This window comes from Nicotiana attenuata, chromosome 1 (genome assembly GCF_001879085.1).
Source record: "Nicotiana attenuata strain UT chromosome 1, NIATTr2, whole genome shotgun sequence".
NCBI classification, from domain to species: Eukaryota; Viridiplantae; Streptophyta; class Magnoliopsida; order Solanales; family Solanaceae; genus Nicotiana; species Nicotiana attenuata.
The window spans coordinates 52,250,132-52,270,452 of record NC_031989.1 but is presented as its reverse complement, the minus strand read 5'-3'; positions in this window follow the sequence as shown (position 1 = coordinate 52,270,452).

The window sequence follows — 20,321 nt, the reverse complement described above, 5'->3', positions numbered from 1 at the left end:
AGTATTTTAGTTTATTTGCTAAAACTTCAGCACTAAATGCTGAAGTATTTCTATGCTATATGTTATTTTTCAATGAATTTTTGCTAATGCATGCTTAAGTTATTTAGTTCATTTGCTAAAATTTCATACCAAGAATGCTGAAGTTTTGTAGTATTATGCTGAAGGAAAAACAATGTTTTTCCCTCTGTTATTTTCTGAGTATAAAGAGAATTAATATTTAAAAAAACGCACAAAAACATTAAAACAAAAACATAATATTTCATTAAATAAAACAAACAGAAATTAAAATTGCATAAAAACAGAAATAAGTGTCACGACTCCAAAACCGACCCGGTCGTGATGGCGTCTATCATGAAACTAGGCCAACCGACATAATCCCAAATCAAACCAATATTTCATAAAAAAAGACATTTTAAGTTATTAATTAATAAAATTCCATAACATGAGTCTAAATAACAAGTGCGAAAAATGCCCGATATCGGGGTGTCACAAATCACGAGCATCTACTAAGGACTGTCTGAATACAACTAAGACTATCACAGTCTAGGAAAATACTAATATAGTCTAAGGAAGATAAGAGGGAGAAGAGAAAGGCTGCGATCGCCATGCAGCTACCGTGTCGACTCCGGATACAGATGAAGGATCAGCTCGCTATCACGACCCGCAACTCCTGGATCTGCACACAAGGTGCAGGGAGTAATGTGAGTACGCCAACTCAGTAAGTAATAAAAGTAAATAAAGACTGAGCAATAATAAACACATAAATCCACGTCATAACACCACAGAAGTACAGTATGTTTTCAAACAGTATACAAATCAAATCATCTCGTTAAAATCAAATTTCAGTAAAAATCCTTTGGAAAGTATCTTTTTAACAGTTTCAACATAAGTTCAATGAAGTTTAGAGTAAAAATTATGAAAACCATAAATAGCCCCTCGGGCAAGACATGTATCATAAACATATATCATAAACCGCCCCTCGGGAAAAACATCAATCAGAACCAGCCCCTCGGGCAACCTCAGAATCACTCGTGATCAGCCCCTCAGGAAACATCATATCACTCACTCAGGGTACCCGCGCTCACTGTGGGTGTATAGACTCCGAAGGGGCTCCTACAGCTCAAGCGCTATCACAAGCCATCTCGTGGCATAATAAATTAGGCCCTCGGCCTCTCATATATCAAAAAACAGTACAACATGCTGCGGCGCGCGGCCCGATCCCATGATATCCTAACAACACAGGCCCTTGGACTCACTCAGTCGGAAACCTCTCAAGCCACTCGGGCTAACTGTAAAAACAAGGTACACAGCCCAAAATATCATTTTATACCTCAAACGGAGTAAATAGGACTGAGTTATGAAATAAGTAAAACATAGCATGACTGAGTACATATATTAAATCAAAACAGTGAGGAATAATAGTAAAAAGCCCCCAAGGGTCCAAATAACTTGGCACGAGGCCCAAATATGGCATTCAGCCCACAACATAGTAATACTTTCTAAAATACATAGTATCAAATAGTTTCTAGTTAAACGTGCAACTTAATAGTTGCTGCGGGACGGCCAAGTCACGATCCCCAACGGTGCACGCCCTCACGCTCGTCATCTAGCGTGTGCGTCACCTCAAAGTAGTGAAACAATGTGAAATCCGGGTTTTTTTTACCCCCAGGACAATATTACAGTCATTACTTACCTCAAACCGGACAAAACTCTAACCCGTGATGCCCTTGCCTCTCGACTCGGCCTCCAAATGCTTCGAATCTAACCAAAATTAGTATATTATCATCAATATACACTAAAGGAACGAATTTCCACACAAAAGTAATCAAATTAAACCAAAAATCCCGAATTGGACTCAAACCCGGCCCTTGGGCCCATGTCTTGGAATCCAATAAAAATCGCAAAACTAGAAACTCCTATCACTCCCGAGTTAGTGTATATAAAAACCATCAAAATCGGACCTCAAATGTCCCCTCAAATCCCCAATCAAAGCTCTCCAAAACTAAAGCCCTAAACCTTCAACTTCACCCCAAATTCCCCACTAATTTCATGATTAGGGAGTGGAAAAATCATCACAAACACAAAATACAAGGCCCAAGTAGCTTACCTCACTAAAATCCCTCGATTCCCTCTTGAAATCACTGCTTGGAGCTCCAAAATCGTCCAAAAATAGTGGTAGAATGACTGAAATTCGCGAAGGGGAACTTATATACTTTCTGCCCAGGACTTCCGCATTTGCAGTCCATATCTCGCACCTGCGCAACCGCTTCTGCGGTCCAACCAACCGCACCTACAGTTTCCACTTAAATGACCAGGACCACATCTGCGCCCCAGTCACCGCACTTGCGGTGCCGCAGATGCGTCCAAATAACCGCATCTGTGGGTCTTCTCCTGATGGCCAAAACTCCACGTCTGCGATCCCTTTATCGCATCTGCGACCTCACACCTGCGGTCCCCAATCCACAGGTGCGTAAATGAAAGAAGCAGCAAAATCAGCAGCATCAACAATATTCCAAACTTTCCGTCAACCACCCAAATTCATCCCGAGGCCCTCGGGACCTCAACCAAACATACGAACAAGTCACATATCACCATTCAAACTTATTCCAACCTTCGGAACACTCAAAACAACGTCAAAACACCAATTCACCCTCGGATGTAAGCCTAAGGATTTCTAAACTTCCGAATTCCGCAAACGATGCCAAAACCAATCAAACCTCACCCAAATGACCTGAAATTTTGCACACACGTCACAAATGATGACACAACGGACCTACTCCAATTTTCGGAATTCCATTCCGACCCCGATATTAAGATTTCCACTGCCGACCAGAAAACGCTAAATTTTCAATTTCGCCAATTCAAGCCTAAATCTACCAGGGACCACCAAATTACATTTCGAATACACTCCTAAGTCCAAAATCACCTAACAAAGCTATCCGAACCATCATAATTCACATCCGAGACCTTCTACACATATGTCAACATCCGGTTGACTTTTCCAACTTAAGCTTCCGAATAAGAGACTAAGTGTCTTGTTCCACTCCAAGACCACTCAGAACACAAAACAACCAACACGATACGATGAAATATAGCTGAACAACACATAAAGAAGCAGAAATGGGGAAACAGGGCTGTAACTCATGAAACGACCGGCCGGGTCGTTACATCCTCCCTCTCTTAAACAAACGTTCATCCTCGAACGAGTCAAGAAACATACCTGAAGCCTCAAATAGGTGTGGATATCTGCTCTGCATCTCCCGATCGGTCTCCCAAGTAGCCTCCTCCACGGGCCGACCTCTCCGCTGCACTTTCACTAAAGCTATATCCTTTGACCTCAACTTTCGGACTTGCCGCTCAAAAATAGACACTGGCTCCACATCATAAGTCAAATCACCGTCTAACTGAACCGTGCTAAAATCCAAAACATGAGACGGATCGCTAATATACTTCCGGAGCATAAAAACATGAAATACCGGATGCACACTCGACAAGCTAGGTGGCAAAGCAAGCTCTTAAGCCACCTCCCCAATCCTCCGAAGCACGTCAAAGGGCCCAATGAACTGAGGACTCAATTTACCCTTCTCCCCAAATCTCATAACACCCTTCATGGGTGAAACCTTCAGTAGAACCTTCTCCCCAACCATGTAAGATACATCACGAACCTTCCTGTCAGCATAACTCTTTTGTCTCGACTGCGCTGTACGAAGCTGCTCCTGAATCACTTTCACCTTGTCCAAAGCATCCTGTACCAAGTCTGTACCCAAAAGCCTAGCCTCACCCGGCTCAAACCAACCTACTGGAGATCTACACCGTCTCCCATATAAAGCCTCATATGGAGCCATCTGAATACTCGACTAATAACTGTGTTATATGCAAACTCTGCGAGCAGTAGAAATTGGTCCCATGAACCCCCAAAATAAATGACACAAGCACGCAAACTCCAGGTCACCAAAACTACCCTATATATGTGGAGACCCTACCTCACTCCACTGAACCCATCTCCTATGCACCGGAATCTGTTGATAAGGACATGCTCATTAAGAACCTGGCCGAGGAGCTCAAGAAGTTGACCAGCCGAGTTCAAGGCGTAGAAGGAGGCAAGGGGATAGAAGGTCTGAATTATGAAGACCTATGCATACAACCGGATGTAGAACTGCCAGAGGGTTACAAACCTCCCAAGTTTGAGATGTTTGACGGTACAGGTGATCCCAGGGTTCATCTAAGGACCTATTGTGACAAGCTTGTCGGAGTCGGAAAAGATGAAAAGATCCGGATGAAGCTTTTTATGAGGAGTCTTACGGGAGATGCCTTGTCCTGGTACATCAGCCAGGATCCTATGAAATGGTCCAACTGGGTGAGTATGGCATCTGATTTCATGGACTGATTCAGGTTCAACACAGAGAATGCACTAGATGTCTTCTACATTCAGAACCTCAAGAAGAAGCCCACCGAGACTTTCCGCGAGTATGCTACTCGTTGGAGGTCAGAAGTGGCGAAAGTCAGGCCAGCATTGGACGAGGAACAGATGAACAAGTTATTTGTCAGAGCACAGGATCTGCAATAATATGAAAGGTTGATGGTTATTGAATACCATACGTTCTCTGACATCATCAAACTTGGTGAAAGGATCGAAGAAGGCATCAAGAGCGGGATGGTAACAAACTTTGAGGCATTGCAAGCCACTAATAAGGCATTGCAGTCAGGGGGTATATCTAAGAAGAAGGACGTGGGAGCAGTAATGGTCGCCCAAGGACCCAAAACACCATTCGTATACCAAACCTCCCCACTTGCGTATCAAGCACCTCCACCCACACATCAAGCACCTCCACCCACATATCAACCGTCACCTCCACCTACACATCAACCCTCATCCCCCAGATATTCCCAATCAGCCACTGCCTATCACACCTATGATTCCCAACCATCTCATTTTCAGTAACCTCCAACTCGTCAAACTACCCAAGACCGCGACCTAATTTTGACCACAGACCACCCAAATAATACACTGCCATTGCTGAACCTATCGACCAGCTATATGAAAGGTTGAAGGCTACTGGTTACGTCACTCCCATCCCTGCTGTGGCCATGGAGAACTCATCCCAATAGGTTAACCCAAATAATATTTGTGCATACCATTCGGGCATGAAAGGGCACACCATTGACGAGTGCCGCACATTGAAGGACAAAATCCAGACTTTGATTGACAACAAGATCATCCAGGCAAAGGGGGCTACACCCAATGTCCGCAACAACCCCCTCCCAGATCACAGGGGTGGCGGTGTCAATGTGATAGAGATGGATGAAGAATGGGATCCGGAGGGATCAATCGGACTTATCAAAGAGGGTGACGACCCCAAGAAGCCCGCCGTCACACTCAGCCCCATATAGTGCAGATAAAGCTGCCAGTGGAGGTCGAGGTAACAACATCAGTCCCATTTGAAGTTGAGGTAGCACCCACTGCAGTTGCACCTATTACATTTGAGGTGAAAGTAGCCACACCATATACAGTGACAGTATCAACCACACCGCCTTTCAACACCAAGGCTGTACCATGGGATTATGCGGCTGAAGCTAGAAGAAAAAGGAAACCCAAAATGGAAGAATCTGGTGCTGCACAAGGGATGACTAGGACTGGAAGGGTCTATACACCCGAGCATTTGGGAGAGCCCAGCAAATAGGCCTCTAACAGACCTCGCGTTATGGAAACAGGTCCAGATGACCTCTTGAGGAAAGTACAAGCAAGGGCGTATTCAGTCATCGATCATCTGAACAAGACTCCTGCTCAGATATCTATCTTGTCGCTGTTGCAGAATTAAAAAACACACAGGAACACTCTGATGAAAGTATTGGACGAAGCATATATGCCCAATAACATCAAAAGAGGAGAAATGGCTAACATGGTAGGATAGGTACTAGAAAGTCACAAAATCACTTTCCACGAGGATGAGTTACCGCCTGAGGGTTTGAGTCACAATAAGGCACTGCATATCACAGAGCAATGTGAAGACTACTTCATTACTAGGGTCCTGATCGATGGAGGATCCAGTCTCAATATTTGCCCATTGACAACACTGAAGAGGTTGGGCAAAGGCCTATATGAGATACGAGAAGGGACCATGAACGTGAAGGCATTTGATGGGTCTCAGAGAGCTACCATCGGGGAAATTGATCTCTGTATACAGATGGGGCCTACGTGGTTTGATGTCGAGTTTCAAGTGCTGGATATATATGCATCCTACAATCTGTTGTTGGGACGACCATGGATCCACGCCGCTGGGGCTGTGGCATCAATTTTGCATCAGGCAATGAAGTTTGAGTGGAACCATCAGGGGGTGATTATCCATGGAGATGGGAGCAACCCCATTTACAACCGTCAAACTATCGCGGTGGTTGAGAATAGAAGAAGGCTCGGTGGAGAAACTTATTATCATATAGAGCGGGTCAATGCAATCGACAAAGATAAGTGGTGGGATAGCAAGATAGCAAGCATGATGAACTGGAGAGGTATGAGCCTAGCAAAGGTCTTGGCAAAAATCTTCAGGGCATTTCCAAGCCAATACATCCGAAACGTCATGGCACTGCTTTTGGCCTGGGATACCGATACACTTGGCAAGAGTACAGAAACTGGTCACCACCATGACGTGGTCCGTACTATCCATTGGAGCAGCCTATACCGCACTTGAGTCGGACCTTCCAACAGGCCGACATTATATGGGGATTAGAGGAGGAAGCAGCACTGGCAGCCTTAAGGAACCTGTTCTTGGAGGATGAAGAAATGGACTGTTGTGTAATTGTTAAGGAGAAGGAGGAGGAAGGCCCTACCATCCGGGCTGTGTAGAAAGGATCATTCCTCAAGAATTGGACTTCAGACCATCCAGGGCCCGACGAGTCCCGGGGTAGCAAGGCTGAACAACATGGTTTTGTTTATTTTCTAAGGAAAATGATTTCCCACAAACCCAACGTGTCCACCAGTGAAGCAGAAACTCAAGAAATTCAAGCCTGACATGAGTCTGAAAATCAAGGAGGAGGTTACTAAGCAAATCAAGGCCAAGGTCCTCAGGGTGGTTGAATACCCAACTTGGCTAGCCAACATCGTGTCAGTTCCAAAGAAGGATGGGAAGGTCAGTGTCTGTGTTGATTATCGGGATCTCAACAGGCCAGCCCAAATGATGATTTCCCACTTCCAAACATACATATCCTAATCGACAATTGTGCCAAGCATGAACTCCAGTCGTTTGTGTATTGTTTTGCCGGTTACCATCAGATCTGGATGGATGAAGAGGACGCTGAGAAAACCGGTTTCATTACACCATGTGGAGTATACTGTTATAAGATGATTCCATTCGGTTTAAAGAATGCTGGGGCCACCTACATGAGGGCTATGACTACCATTTTTCATGACATGATACATAAGGAGATCGAGGTATATGTGGACGACGTCATCATCAAATCCAAGAAAGCCACAGATCATATAGCCGATTTGAGGAAGTTTTTCGACAGACTGCGGAAATACAGCCTGAAACTAAACCTCGCAAAATGTGCATTCGGGGTTCCTGCCAGAAAGTTACTTGGGTTCATTGTCAGCCGCCGAGGGATAGAATTGGATCCGTCAAAAGTCAAAGCCATTCAGGAGCTACCGCTGCCGAAGAGTAAGAAAGATATAATGAGTTTTCTAGGACGGCTAAACTACATCAGCCGGTTCATAGCCCAGTCCACAGTTATATGTGAGCCAATGTTCAAGATGTTGAAGTTTGTTGATGGCCTCACTTATCAGCTACAACTTTTTCTGACCAGAGAGAGGGTATCTGGCACTTTTTTGGAGGAGGTAGTTGACATTGCCAGAGAGATAGAGTCAGTTCGCCGCCAGGAGCGAGTATAGAGGCCGTCCATTCAGACATGCTCAGTCAGCTCGTTCTGGTCACCTTGGTGGGTCATCTGGCCATGGTTCTCACAGTTCACATCAGGGTCACTCATCTCTTAGTGCCCTTCCAGCTTAGAGTTTGACTCATGCACCATCTGTTTAGGGTTCATCTATGCCTGTGTCTTCTAGTGGGTATCTCGGTGTTCGGGGCTCCCTTCAGTCACCATTTCTAGTGGCCAGTAGAGGTTGCTCCGAGTGTGGAGATTTGGGTCATATCAAGAGGTTTTATCCCCGTCTTACAGGAGGTTCGTCCCAGTAGAGGAGTCAGCCTCCGGCTTCAGCAGCAGTTACTGCCCCACCCGCTCAGCCAGCTCGGTGTGGAAGTTAGTCAGCTAGGGGTTGCCTTAGAGGGGGAGGCCGATCAGGTGGTGGTCAGGCCCATTTTTATGCACTCCCAGCCCGACCAGATGATATTGCTTCAAATGCTGTGATTACGGGTATTGTCTCAGTTTGCCACATAGATGACTCTGTGTTATTTGACCCTGGTTCCACTTTTTCATATGTGTCATCATATTTTGCTCGTTATTTGGATACACCCCGTGAGTCTCCTATTTCATATGTTCATGTATCTACTCCGGTGGGCGATACTATTGTTGTGGATTGCGTATATCGATCCTGTGTTGTGACTATTGGGGGTTTGGATACCCGAGTGGACCTTCTGTTGCTTTGTATGGTGGATTTTGACGTGATATTGGGCATGGAATAGCTATCTCCGTGTCGCGCTATTTTGGATTGTCATGCTAAGACAGTGACGTTGGCCATGCCGGGTGTGCCACGGATTGAGTAGCGAGGTTCGACGGATTATGTTCCCAGTAGGGTGGTTTTATTTTTTAAGGCCCAACGGATGGTTGGGAAGGGTTGCCTTTCTTACTTGGCCTTCATGAGGGATGTCAGTGTAGAGGCTCCTACCATTGATTCAGTCCCGGTAGTGATGGATTTTCCAGATGTGTTTCCTGCAGACCTGCTGGTCATGCCACCGGATAGGGATATTGATTTTGGTATTGATTTGGTGCTCGCACTCAACCCATTTTTATTCTACCGCATCGTATGGCACCGACGGAGTTGAAGGAGTTGAAGGAGGCGCTTCAGGAACTCCCTGATAAGGGGTTTTTTCGACCTAGTGTTTCGTCGTGGGGTGCGCCTGTCCAATTTATGAATGGAGCTGTCGCGCCCCCTTTTTCCTCCGCGGAAATCGGGTTTGTGACATTCGGTTGGGACAACTCTTTCCTTTCGAGGAAAGGGTTTTGCAAATTTGAAGAGTTGCCACCTAACGATTTTAAGATGCGTTAGGGCACCTATAGGGTTCAACTACAACTACATTTTTTATAACCAGAGATAGGGTAAGGGCTTGAAATTATCCCAAGGGGAAGGTGTTAGGCACCCCTCAGGATCCACTAGTGTGGTTCCTGGCCAGATAGTTCTTTGTGAATTTGTACAATTAACAAGTAAACAAACAAGGCTCAAATAAGAGGGGATTTTTAAATACACAAATGTTTGTAAGTGATAAAATAAAACAATGTTTTGAAAGAGTTATAACTAAACATGCTAACGAATATAAAGGGGATTCTAGGTTTATTCGTAATATGGATCACATCAATGCAATACCCGGTAATCACTCCTCAAAAGAGGGGCTACACGTGGTATTAGCGCACCGGTCATCATATCCATATCTACCCTTCCCACCCCGTTAAGGTATTAAAGCGCGGATTGGTCTCGACCTCTATTGCAAGCTATTATCCGTCCCATTCCTATTAGTCCCCGAGGAATTTAGGACTACTATTCCTATAAGAGGGAGGGTTTTAGGCTGACTCTTGGGTTTTAAAGGAAAAAAGACAAAGGCGACATTCAAAACACATAGGACTACATATTAAGGGGAAACATGTAAACAACCAAAAGGCTCATATATACCTCCTCAAGTAAAGCACATAAATAGCATGACTTAAAACACATTTAGGGCCAGAATTCAAAGTATTGAGACAGGGGAGTTTTAGTTGTTGAAGCAGACCAATTTGTTACATAACTCAGATAAGAAGTCCGAATCAGGCCTGCCTGCTGGTTGTAGCAGTTGCTAATTAAACAAAGGCGGATTCAATTTTATCGTTATTTCTTAAGGCTTGCCTAGGTGTGTATTGATGATACCCTATAAGCATGATATCTATTACTAATTCAAAAATAGCAAAGCAGTAACAGTTTTTAACGAGCAAATTGGATCCTATAGGCATGCTTTCTAGACCGCATTAATGAAAGGAGTAAGTTGTTTAAACTAATTCAACACAGTACGAGTCAAACTGATTTTTAACTAAACTGGTTTCAGATTTTACGGACATAATCTCTATTGTTGCTGATTTTAATCCCTACAGACATGATATCTAATATTAGAGGCTGATTTGGTCTTATAGGCATGGTATCTAATGAAGTGGAGTAGGCAGGATCTATTTGATCACAGTGAAATTCCTATAGACATGATTTCTATAAAATATTGATATTAACCTTATGGGCAGGACATCTAATTTTGAATCTGATTTTAACCTTGTAAATATGACGTCTGGTTATAGCCATTATATCCTATAGGCAGGATATCTAATTGTGGGAGTGAAACAATGCAGAAATTTATTAGATAGATCCTATAGGCATGTTATCTAAGTGTAGAATTAACACATGCAGGATTTTATTAAATAGATCCTATAGGCAGGATATCTAAGTGTGGAAGTAAACATGCAGAACTTCACTAATCAGATCCTATAGGCAGGACATCTAAGTGTGGAAGTAAACATGCAGAACTTTATTAATAAGATCCTATAGGCAGGATATCTACCCTTAAAACATGCACAATTACCCCACCCCTTTTCACTAACTAACCCCAATATTCGTTTACAAATTATTACAGACTAAATACTGAATTACATCAAAAATGTAAAAAAATAAGAAGTTACAACCATAGAAAGCCTGATTCTAACTTCCTCTCTGAGTTATGGAACAAAGCACCTCAACTGCCACTTGTTTCAAAGCCTTTCTCAGACATGTGTGGGTCAAAGTTCCCTAAGGGTCTCAAGGGACCCCGGGCAGTGCTTATACCTAGGTTTGCATAACCAGATAGAGATGAGTGCAGTGTGGAAGGGCCAGCTCTTATGTGTCCAAGTTCGGAGAGAACTCAAGGGTCCCAAGGCAAGGCTCACACAAGAGGGGCAGAACTTAGATTCTAGGAATATAGTGAAAGTGCAGAACATAGAGATCTTAAAACTGGGCTGGGAAATAGAAAGTGATAAGGATGATTTGAAAACAGTAGTAGTAAAATTTAAACTATACAGAGTCAGCATTTTGCACAAAGGGGTCAGGGGTTTTGGGAATACACTGCATGAAACATATGACCCTAGGAGGAGTCAGGTTTAGACATGCACAACAATAGAGGATGCTAGCATGTTCACAAACCAGCCAGAGAATAAAAACACAAAGAGGGGATGTGGGGTTTAGGATTCTTATACATAGGAGAGCAATAACTTGAGAAGGGGAAAGGAACACATCGCCACATGCTAATAATGTAACTTGATTGCAGAAACATAAGCAGAAGGGGACAAGCATGAAAGAAGTTGAAACAATTACAGAAACATGTTGTTGTTGATGCTTGAAAATTAACTAGGACATACCACTAAAAAGCAAAGTGCAGAAAGAAAAGTAAGCAAATATCCACAGCCTAGCCTTGGCTTGCAGCCGGCTAGACAAAGCAGTAGCACAAATAGTAAGAAAGAAAAGAGAGAGTTTTGAGTGAAGTGTGTGTTTTGAACTTAGATAGTTCGTGTCCTGTTAAAGAAAACAAGGGGGAGGGGGGGGGGGTATTTATTATTTTGAAAATAAGTGGTAAGTAAGGTAATAAGTAAAGTCTTAACACAAACATGGAAACAATCACAAGTCAGAATCAATTAACACAAGTGATTCCCTTTAATTAGGGAATCACTGCTTAACGGGCAGTAACATGTTTTAACTAAGGAAAGAAAATCAGTTTGAGGACAGATTGATTATTACCATAAAAGGGGTAGTAAAAGCATGAAGTAAACAATCAAGTCTAAGTACGAAAATAAGCTTGTATTTCTGGAAAGAATTCAGCAAGGCAAAATATCATAGCAAAGAAAAGGAATCAATTAACATTAAACAAATGAGTAGAAATTAGGGCTTGTAAGAAAACTTTTTGCAATCAGTTACAAGATCAAGATTAATCAAGGAAGAGGCTTCAACATATAAATAGACTGAACAGAAGCATCAGACATGCGAGGCTAAGTACATTGGCAAAAGAAATGACATACAATAGTAGCAGAAATAAGCATAGGATTCAGTAGTAAAGCAAACATTCGAGGCACAGTAGTCAAGTAGGTCAAGTCACATAGAATCAACAGTGAAGAAAAACATAGTATCAGGTAAAAGAAATCAGAAACATGTAAAGGTCTCACAGCAGCAGGTGAGGAAACCTTTTGAGAAGTTAGGGTTTCATCAAAAGTCGAGTTAAAAAGATAGTGAAACTCAGAATCAGATAAGCCACATAAAGAAAAGAGGGCCTGAAACAAGGAACCTTTAATTGGGTCCAGTATACTTTCAAACAAACAATCTCAGACCAAAAGACCTAGGGTTTTTTTCACAATAATCGAGTTTAAAAGATGGTCAAACTCAGAATCAAACAAGTCAAACAAGAATGAAGAACTTAATCAAGCAAGTACACATTTAAACAAACAATTTCTAGAACTTGGATAAGACTAAAAGAACTAGGGTTTTTAGTATGCTGAAATAGATAGAAGAACAACATGAGCAAATAGCAAAATCATCAAACAACATTAAGATCAGAGAAGAAACTTTAAAGGAAAACCCTAATCGATGGAAAAACGAAGAGTTGTTTTCGAAAGAAAAGTCAAAGAACCTTCGAGAAGCACTTAAAAAGTTCAATGTAAGCACAGATCTAAGATAGATCTGAAAGAAATCGAAAAGTCTTAGAGATTAGGGTTTCAGAAAACCCAAAAGAAATGAGAAAGATCGCAAAAGTTAACGATCTAACCAGAAAAGTCAAGGGTTTGCCTTGAAAGGCCATGGATGGCCGGAGAAAGATCGTGGATGGCCAGGGAAAGGCCATGAACAACAGTCGAGCAAGGACTGGACCATACTCCTTCGAGGTCTAGTCATGAAACAATAGAACCAAACACCCAGGAGCCATGGAAGGTTGGTATAGATCTCAAATGACCTCGGAAGGCCATGGATTTGGTAGGTATTAGGGTGGATTAGGGTGACGGCGGCTAGGGTTTAGGAGAGTTTCAGAGAGCGTTGAGAGAGAAGAGGGATTCAAGGGTGGCGGTAGGTGGGAAAATGAATTAGGTTTAGGGGTCTTTTGGGTTTAATTGTGGAAGGGCAAATGGTGGCCGTTGATCTGAATGATCAACGACTTGGATTAAAGAGGGTAGGTAGGGATTTGGGTTTGGGTCGGTTCGATTTGAGATTGGGTCGGGGTTTAATTGGGATTGGGCAAGGGAATTGGGTTTAATTGGGGTAGGATTTAGGCTATAATTGAAATGCAATTGGGCTAAATTTTAAATAGCCATTTTCCCTATTTAATTTATAAAAAGTGATAAATTAATCTCTGAAAATAAATTAGAAGTACTAAAATGATTTATGACATCTAATTAACAATTTAAAAAATACAGGACTTAATTTTAAGATTATAAAACACAATTAAATCTAAAAGGACCTAATATTGCAATTATATGCAATTTAGCTTAAAATTACTAAATAACATTTGTAGAAATATGCAAAAATTACCTTATCTATATCTTAGCATAAATATAAAGGTCCGACAAATGAATTACCAAAAATAATAATTTTGGAAATAATCATTGGGTTTTTATGGATAAAAGATGAAAATAAATTGATTTGAAACCTTAAAAATTATGGAAAAATAATAAAACACTTGAATATGCTTACATATGCATATATATGCCCTTTTGAAGTTATTTTGTATACTGAAAAATATATAGGGAATAATTGGGTGTCAACAGCTGCCCCTCTTTACCCGGGAAGGATGAAAGAGTTTTCGGGTAAAGATATGATGGCCAATTTTGGCCGAGCGAAACGATTTGAAGAAGATTCAGGCCGCACCCTGGCTTCTGAGTTGCCTACATATCCTGGTTTTACAGGAATCAGGCCATATGTAGTTCAGGATCTGTCGGCGGAGTATGCCGACGGGTACTTTCCAAGGACAGACGTGATATTCCGGGCTGGGTGAGTGAACGGCTTACGGGAATGGTTAGGTTTGATGTGGCTGCGGGCACTGGAGCGGAAACGCTCCTGTCGGGACGGCTATTGCTTGCCTGTTTACCTGCAAATGAATAATACAAGCATATATTGTGCGTAAATTTAGACATGATGCAAATTCCCGTCGGACCATGAATGTTGTCTTTGAACAGTTAGGATGATGTCTTTAGACCATGATGTCCTGGTCCATGTAGCGTATAATAAAGGATTCGCATGCCATGAAATGATGCTCTCGGGCTATGAGAATGGTGCCTCCGAACCATGACGCCTTTGAATAATGATATGCAAAAGATTGAAAGGGATCTTCGGGCCATGACATGGTGTTCTCGGGCTATGAAGATGGTGCCTCCAAACGATGACGCCTTTGGATGGGTTGGTAATATTTCAGCCCATGAAGGATGCAGAAGCATGTGGCGATCTTTCAGCCGTGCAATGTGGCGATCTTTCAGCCGTGCAATGTGGCGATCTTTTAGTCGTGCAATGTGGCGATTTTTCAGCCATGCAATGTGGCGATCTTTCAGCCGTGCAATGTGGCAATCTTTCAGCCATGCAATGTGGCGATCTTTCAGCCGTGCAATGGGGCGATCTTTCAGCCGTGCAATGTGGCGATCTTTCAGCCGTCAGCCGTGCAATGTGGAGATCTTTCAGCCGTGCAATGTGGCGATCTTTCAGCCGTGCAATGTGGGTGGAGACAGCGTTCTTTCTCGGAAGGCAGAATGGTAGCCTTATGCAGGTTGGAAGGCAGAATGGTAGCCTTATGCAATGTAGATACAGATAGAGGTAGAGCTTAACCTCGGAAGGCAGAATAGTAGCCTTATGCAATGCAGATGCATATAGAGGTAGAGCTTAACCTCGGAAGGCAGAATAGTAGCCTTATGCAGGTTGGAAGGCAGAATGGGAGCCTTATGCAATGCAGATGCAGATAGAGGTAGAGTTTAACCTCGGAAGGCAGAATAGTAGCCTTATGCAAGAAATAAAATAGCAGATAACAGTAAAGTTTCTTAGCTGATAGCAGATTGCGGCGTGGTGATTACTTGGAGCGTTGTGACATATGGAACATTACGGGTGCGTGTTGATAGCAAATGTTGGTAAGTGCAATGCTTCGGAGAATTGTATTCTTAAACAATGTTTGTTCTATGGGCGTACAGTATGTTCAATGATTTCGTAATCCTAGTGCCTGCATCCAAAGAAAATCGTGAGTTTTGTAGAGGGGTGAAAGGTTAGTTCGTATCCCTGCCGGCTTTGCTTGACTCGTTCTGCTTTGATCTGGTGATACCATTTGTATCATTGGGGTAGCCTTGCTAAACGAAGCAGTTTCAATAATAAACATGCATGATTTTGTAAAAGTATGACAAAAATGTATTATTAAAGTAGTTTTTTTTTTAGATGAACCGGTGACTGTGACGTGGTTCGAGACATTGCAACCTCTCCTGCTACAGAATTTTGAGGGTCCTCTTCCAAATTCTGCCCCAGTTTGGTGGGTTGACGCTTCTGACTGTTGCTCGTGCGGCGATCGGCTGAAATTACTTCGGAATTTTGAGGGTCCTCCTCAAAATTCTGCCCTAGTTTCCAATTTCGGGGGGAGATGAAAATTTTATTGAATTGTGACCGAACCCATAGGGCTGCCTACGTATCCCCTCTTAAACGGGAATCAGGTCAGGCATAGTTCAATGTACATCATATAGGGAAGACATAAATATTACACATAGTAACGCTTGACTACATCTGAATTAATCGGCTTTGGCCAGACTGCTCCGTCCATTTCTGCAAGTATGAGGGCTACTCCTGTCAAAACTTGGTGAACCATGTATGGGCCCTTCCAGTTGGGAGAGAACTTCCCTTTGGCTTCATCCTGATGTGGAAAATTTTTCTTTAACACCAGCTGCCCCAGTGTGAACTGTCTCGGCTTGACTCTCTTATTGAAGGTTCTGGACATTCTGTTCTGATAGAGTTGACCATGGCAGACTGCGTTCATTCTCTTTTCGTCTATAAGAGCTAGTTGCTCATAACGACTCTTCACCCACTCTGCGTTGTTGAGCTCAGCTTCCTGTATGATCCTTAGGGAAGGAATTTCTACTTCGGCGGGAATGACGGCTTCCGTACCATAAACCAGCATATAGGGGGTTGCCCCGGTTGATGTGCGGACTGTGGTGCGATACCCCAATAGAGCAAATGATAAATTCTCGTGCCACTGTTTATGCTTTTCTATCATTTTCCTCAATATCTTCTTGATAATCTTGTTGGCGGCTTCTACGGCTCCGTTCTTTTGAGGCCTGTAGGCTGTGGAATTCCTGTGTCTGATCTTAATGCTTTCACACATGGTTTTAATCAAGTCACTGTTGAGATTGGAGCCATTATCAGTAATGATTGACTCTGGAATACCGAATCGACAAACAATGCGGTCCCGGACAAAGTCTGTCACGACTTTCTTAGTCACTGCTTTGTAAGACGCTGCTTCGACCCACTTGGTGAAATAGTCAACTGCCACTAGGATAAACCTGTGTCCGTTGGAAGCGGCAGGCTCAATTGGTCCAATGACGTCCATTCCCCAGGCGGCGAACGGCCATGGCGAGCTTGTTGTGTTGAGCTCGCTTGGAGGTACCTTTATCATGTCTGCTTGTATCTGGCAGCGATGGCATTTCCGGACATACTGGATGCAGTCTGTTTCCATAGGCATCCAAAAGTAACCAGCCCGGAGTATCTTCTTTGCTAAGACAAAACCGTTCATATGTGGACCATAGGTCCCTGCATGAATTTCCTGTAGTAGCTTGGATGCTTCCTTTGCGTCAACACACCTTAATAATCCCAAATCAGGAGTCCTCCTATACAGGATTCCTCCGCTGTGAAAGAAGTTGTTGGACAATCTCCGAAGTGTGCGTTTCTGAGTATGATTAGCAAGCTCCGGGTACTCCCCTTTCGCCAAATATTCCTTGATATCATGAAACCAAGGCTTTCCGTCTGCTTCCTCTTCAACATGGGCACAGTAAGCTGGCTGATTATGAATTTTCACCGGAATAGGATCGATGAAATTCTTATTGGGATGATGTATCATAGATGATAGGGTAGCCAATGCATCGGCGAACTCATTCTGGACTCTGGGAACATGTCGGAATTCTGTCTTTGTGAACCTCTTTCTCAATTCCTGTACATGATGCAGATACGGGAGTATCTTGGATTTCTTGGTTGCCCATTCTTCTCGTACCTGATGTATAAGTAAGTCCGAATCTCCAATTACTAGCAGCTCTTGAATGTTCATGTCAATGGCCATTTTGAGCCTAAGATGCAGGCTTCATACTCGGCCATATTGTTGGTGCAGGGGAATCTGAGTTTGGCAGACACTAGATAATGCTGACCGGTTTCTGATACTAAGACCACTCCTATGCCAACTCCTTTGAAGTTTGCTGCTCCATCGAAAAACATTCTCCAGCCGTCATAGGATTCTGCAATGTCTTCTCCTATGAATGATACCTCTTCATCAGGAAAATACGTTTTTAAGGGTTCATATCTCCATCCACGGGGTATTCGGCAAGGTGGTTTGCCAGTGCCTGTCCTTTGACTGCCTTCTGAGTTACGTAAACAATGTCGAACTCACTCAACAGGATTTGCCACTTGGCTAGCTTGCCAGTGGGCATGGTCTTCTGAAAGATGTACTTCAAAGGATCCATCCTTGATATGAGGTACGTGGTATAGGCACAGAAGTAATGTATCAGCTTCTGAGCTACCCAAGTCAAAGCACAGCAGGTGCGTTCCAAAAGAGAATACCGGGCCTCGTAAGGAGTGAACTTCTTGCTGAGATAATAAATGGCTTGTTCCTTTTTCTCCATTTCATCATGTTGCCCCAAAATGCAGCCGAAAGCTCCATCTAACACTGCAAGGTAGAGCAGTAAGGGTCTACCTGGCTCAGGAGGAACTAGGACTGGTGGTGTTGACGGGTATTCCTTGATTCTATCGAAGGCCTTTTAGCAGTCATCGGTCCATTTGGTAGCGGCGTCCTTCTTTAACATTTTAAAGATCGGCTCACAGATAACTGTAGACTGCGCTATAAATCAGCTGATGTAGTTCAGCCTTCCTAGGAAACTCATCATATCTTTCTTATTCTTTGGCGGTGGTAATTCTTGAATGGCCTTGACCTTTGATGGATCCAGTTCTATTCCTCGGCGGCTCACAATGAACCCAAGCAACTTTCCAGCAGGGACCACAAATGCACATTTTGCAGGGTTTAGCTTCAGGTTGTACCTCCGTAGTCTGTTGAAAAACTTCCTCAGATCTTCTATGTGGTCAGTGGCCTTCTTGGATTTGATGATAATATCATCCACATATACCTCTATCTCCTTGTGTATCATATCATGGAAAATGGTTGTCATGGCCCTCATGTAGGTGGCCCCTGCATTCTTCAGGCCGAATGGCATCATCTTATAACAATACATTCCCCATGGCGTGATGAAAGCCGTTTTCTCAGCATCTTCTTCATCCATCCAGATCTGATGATAACCAGCGAAACAATCTACAAAATGATTGCAACTCATGTTTGGCGCAATTGTCAATCAGGATGTGTATATTCGGCAAAGGGAAGTTGTCTTTCGGACTGGCCCGGTTGAGATCCCGGTAGTCGACACAGACTCTGAACTTCCCGTCCTTCTTTGGTACTGGAACGATGTTGGCTAACCATGTCGGGTGTTCCACTACCCTGAGAACCTTAGCTTTGACTTGCTTAGTGACTCATTCCTTGATTTTCAAAGTCATATCAGGCTTGAACTTTCTGAGCTTTTGCTTTACCCGCGAACATGTCGGATCGGTTGGCAATTTATGGGCCACAATAGACGTACTTAGACTAGTCATGTAATCATACGACCAGGCGATATGTCCTCATATTCCTTTAGGAATTCTGTGTATTCTTTATTTTCTGACGGCGATAAGTGAACGCTGATTCGTGTTTTCTTGACGTTTTCTGCATCTCCCAAGTTAACAATCTCTGTCTCGTCCAGGTTGGACTTAGGTCTGTTCTCAAAGTTCTCAACTTCTTTGACAATCTCCTCTGGTATGTCATCCTCTTCTGAATCAAGGTCCGTTTGTTGCGTTGTCTCATTGCATGTCACAGTCATTAGTTCATCAAGATAAGTAATAGTAATGATGTATAAGTAAAGCAAGGAGAAAATGATAGAAATAAATATTAATTCATTGGAAAAATCAAACAAGCTTTGATAAATTGAATAATTGTTTTGCACATTGAAGATCTTATTGCGGAAATTAAAAAAATGCGAAAAGGAAATCATTCAATAAAAACAGTGAATAGTGCTTGTTTTAGCCTTGCTACCCCGAGGCTCGTCGGACTCTGGTAGTCCTAATGGTCCAATTATTGAGGTATGCCCCTCTACTCACAGCTTGTATGGAAGGACCTTCCTCCCCCTCCTCCTCGAGAATAACACAGCAATCCATATCATTGTCCTCTAAAAACAAGTTCTCTACTGCTGCGAGTGCTTCTTCTTCGTCTGTCCCATAGATGACGTCAGCCTGTTTGAAAGTCTGCTCCAGGTGCGGTATCGGTTGCTCTAACGGGTAGTAAGGGCCGCGCCATGGTGGCGACCAACTATTGAACTCCTCCCAAGTGTATTCATATCCCAGACCGAAGGTAGTGCCATGTTTCTTGAGTTTTATAGGTTTAGAGATCCCTTGGAGGTTCTTGCCGAGTCCTTTACCAGGTTCGTACCCACTCCAGTTAAATATGCTCTCTATCTTTTTATCCCACCATTTGTCCTTGTCGACAGCATTGACCCGCTCGATGTGGTGGTAGGTCTCTCTGCCTAGCTTTCTTCTCCCTTCGATTGCCGGAATGGTCTGGCGACTGTATATAGGATTGCTGCCGTCACCGTGAATGATCACTTCCTGGTGATTCCATTCGAATTTTACCGCCTGATGCAGTGTTGAAGCTACAGCCCTAGCAGCATGAATCCAGGGTCATCCTAGCAGCAGGTTGTAAGATGCTGGCACATCTATCACTTGAAAGTCGACCTCGAACCAGGTTGGTCCCATCTGCAGACACAGACTAATCTCACCGATGGTGGACCTCTGAGACCCATCAAAAGCTTTCACATTGATTGCTCCTTCTTTTATC